General features: G+C 36.6%; 1 non-coding gene across 1 annotated transcript; it reads left to right on the forward strand.

Moving 5' to 3' along the window:
* Positions 1–2,643: 2,643 nt before the first annotated feature.
* On the forward strand, positions 2,644–2,750 carry LOC116136486. Its single transcript, XR_004129043.1, has one exon. It is a non-coding gene; the product is annotated as a small nucleolar RNA R71 (small nucleolar RNA).
* Positions 2,751–4,119: the final 1,369 nt, after the last annotated feature.

Raw genomic sequence — 4,119 nt, forward strand, 5'->3', positions numbered from 1 at the left:
CTTTTCATAATTCAAAACAAGGTTTGTTTCTATGCATCTTTTAAGCACTTTTGTAAGGTTAGTTAAACAAGTATCAAAAGAATCACCATAGACTGTAAAGTCATCCATAAATACCTCTATGATGTTTTCTACGTACTCTGAAAATATACTAACCATACACCTTTGAAATGTAGCAGAGGCGTTGGAGAGTCCAAATGGCATTCGTCGGTATGCAAAAGTGCCAAATGGGCACGTGAAGGTGGTTTTTTCTTGGTCTTCAGGTACGACTGGGATTTGATGAAACCTGAATAACCATCAAGACAACAATAATGAGTACGACCAGCCAAACGTTTAAGCGTTTGATCAATAAATGGAAGAGGAAAGTGATCTTTTCTAGTTGACACATTTAACTTCCTATAATCTATACAAACCCGCCACCCGTTTTGAATTCGAGTGGGCACCAACTCACCATCAGGATTTTTTATTACTGTTATACCTGTTTTCTTTGGCACAACCTGAACCGGACTTACCCATTTACTATCTGAAATTGGATAGATCATACCTGCATCAAGAAGTTTCAAAATTTATTTCTTTACCACTTCATCATTGGTGGATTCAGTCGGCGTTGGGCTTCTCTGGAAGGCTTACAATCTTCCTCTAATAGTATCCTATGCATGCATGTGGAAGGGCTCAATCCCTTAATGTCAGCTATAGTCCAACCAATAGCCTCTTTATATTCTCTAGGTATCCGAATCAACTTTTCTTCCTCTAATATGGAGAGTTTATTTGAGATTATCACCAGAAGAGTTTCTCCTTCTCCCAAAAATGCATATTTCAGATGATCTGGTAAGGGTTTCAATTCCAATTTCGGTGCATGCATAATAAAAGGAAGAAGTTTTGTTTGAGAAGGAGGCAACTCAATGTAAGACACATCATACCTTACAGGTTTAAGTGATTCCAATTCGTAGATTGCATCTTGCATGTCGGACTCCAACAAAAACTTCTTCATGATCTTCTGTAGCCCTTCAAGAGTGAAATTCCTGCTAAGTATAACTTTTACCTTATCATCAGTACTTAGATCAAAGATTTCCTGCACTAACGGGTCAATAACATCCATAGCAAAAATAGAAGACACATCATTAGGGTACCTCATGGCGTCATAAATATTAAATTTAATAATTTCACCATCAAATTCCATGGTGAGTGTACCATCATGCACATCAATTTTTGTCCTAGATGTTTTTAGAAATGGCCTTCCTAATAACAGTAGCGTTGAATTAGAAGAGTCATCTTCTTCCATGTCAAGAACAAAAAAATCAGCAAGAAAGATCAATCCATTAACTTGTACTAAGACATCCTCCACGACTTCTTCAGGATATATATTAGATCTATCAGCAAGTTGAATAATCACACCTGTTTCTTTTAATGGACCAATATTCAAAGATGAATAAATAGAAAGAGGCATGACATTTATTGAAGCTCTTAGATCTAGCATTGCTTTCTCAATCCTAACATCACCTAGTTTGCAAGGGATAGTAAACATACCTGGGTCCTTGCATTTTGGAGGTAATTTTTTTCTGGAGGACGGCTGAAACATTTTCCCCCATACTTATCTTTTCATTACCTTTCAACTTCCTCTTGTTGGTGCACAACTCCTTGAGAAATTTTGCATATCGAGGCACTTGTTTAATTGCATCAAGTAAGGGAATATTTACCTCAACCTTGCGAAAAGTTACAAGAATTTCCTTCTCTTCCTCTTCTTTCTTGGATTTAGTCAATCTAGTAGGAAATGAAGGATTTGTCACCAATGCCTTTGGTTGTTCACTATCGAGTCCTCTAGGCTGGTCAGTTTGAGGTTGAGGAGCAACTACTTCTTTTTCGATTTCTTCTCCATGTGCTGCCTTACTGGGTTCCTTCAACTCCTTCCAGCTTCTCAAGGTAACTGCACTAGCATTTTGTTTTGGGTTAACAATAGTTTGTGAGGGCAATTTACCTTGAGATTCCAATCTGCTCATAGAAGATGCTAGTTGACTCATTTGATTCTCCAATTGTTGAATGCTCGTTCTTGTCTCCTGTTGAAATTGTTGCATGTTAGTTGCAAGTGATTTAACAATTTCTTCTAGAGACATACCTAAACTTGTGGAGGTTTGTTGTGGTGGTGGAGCAGGTGGTCTAGGCTGATAGTATTGGAATGGTGGTCTTGCTCCATAGTTGAAATTGGGATGATCCCTCCATCCTGGGTTGTAGGTATTTGAATAGGGATCGTATTTCCTTTGTGGTGGGCTTGGAAATCCTCTAGCTGCATTGGCATGCTCATAGGAATCATCTCAAAGTGTAGGGCACATGTTAGTTAGATGACCGATGGTAGCACAAATCCCACAAGCTTTCACTTGTTGCATATTTCCTACAGCTAACTGTTGAACAATAGAAGTTAGATTGGATATTTGATTTTCAAGGGAAGATATACTTACCTTATTCACCTTTATTGGAGATGTGTCTTGCCTGAATCCAAATTGTTGTGAGTTAGCGGCCATGATGGAGATCAAATCTCTAGCGTCACGAGGAGTTTTGTTCACTATGGCACCTCCACTTGCTGCATCCATCATCTTCCTTTCCATGGGTAGGAGCCCTTCATAGAAATATTGAATGAGAAGTTGTTTAGAAATTCCATGTTGTGGACAGCTTGCATATAGTTGCTTAAATCTTTCCCAATACTCATGAAGGGTCTCTGTATCTTTTTGTTTGATTCCACATATCTCCCTTCTGATACCAACAGCTCGTGAGGCAGGGAAAAATTTATCAAGAAACAATCTCACCATCTCCATCCATGTGATTATAGAGCCAAGGGGCAAATAAAATAACCAATACTTTGCTTTTTCAGTCAACAAGAATGGAAAAGCACGCAATTTGATTTGTTCTTCGGTCACTCCTTGCGGTTTCATGCTTGAACACACCACATGGAATTCCTTCAGATGCTAATGAGGATCTTCTTTCTCAAGACCATGAAAAGTTGGGAGCAAATGGATAAACCAAGATTTTAACTCAAAACCCACTTCCAAAGCTGGATATGTAATGCAAAGTGGCTGTTGATTTACATTTGGTGCAGCCAATTCCCTTAAAGTTCTCTCTTGATTGGCCATTGTTTCTTCTATTTTAGAGTCATTAGAAGAATCGCTAGATGAATCAACCAAGTCAAGTACTAGATTAAATTTGAGGGATGAGGATGAAGATGCTTGTTTGTCACGCAATTTAGCTTCCTTCCTCAACTCCTGAGCCGTCTTCTCAATCTTAGGATCGTATTGGAGTTCACCTACACAAGAAGAACGAAGCATTAAAATAAATCTAATTAACACCAATCCCCGGCAACGGCGCCAAAAATTTGGTGGGTGTCGAATACAACAAATAATAAAATTCTCACTCTCAAAAAATACAAATTGTAACAGTGATGAGCAAGGTCGTATCCACAGAGATTGGGTAGATTTATTTTAATGAAAATTAAACCAAAGAAATGGGGGGTTTTGAAATTTCAAAGTGAAATAAAAAGAAAGCAATTATAATCAACTAAAAATTAAGGAGAAATCAATATCAGGCAAATATCCAACCAAAGGTATAATTTCATAATTGGTTCAGAGAATTGATCACAGATACAAGGATAAAATCTTCTATTCTTCACTAAATTGGTTATGGTTATTAACAAGCTCTAACAACCTATCTCTCCTTACTTTCTCGATAACCAAAACAAGCTCTTTGATTACTTCCCTTGTTAATAAACAACCCTAAACAAGCTCTTAGGATTTAATCTATCGACATCATTAATAATTAGAGAGACTACCAATTCTAGCCAACAAATACACAATCTCGATTCATTTAGACTAGATTATATATCTTCATAACATAAATCGAAAATCTCTCTATAATCAACTATGTTATTTTACCACTAATATTAGAACATTTAAACAATTATGGATTTAAAATTCTAAATGGCAATTTATTAACCTGATAATTGAACAACGGGCCCTTTGAATCAATCAATCAAGATAATAATTTTTAATAAATATAGAAGATATATAAATAGTGAAGAAATAAAAGAACACTGAAAATTATTTAGATCTCACAATTCTTGAAGAACCAAAACTTCAA

Source organism: Pistacia vera, unplaced genomic scaffold (genome assembly GCF_008641045.1).
Source record: "Pistacia vera cultivar Batoury unplaced genomic scaffold, PisVer_v2 Contig314, whole genome shotgun sequence".
NCBI lineage: Eukaryota > Viridiplantae > Streptophyta > Magnoliopsida > Sapindales > Anacardiaceae > Pistacia > Pistacia vera.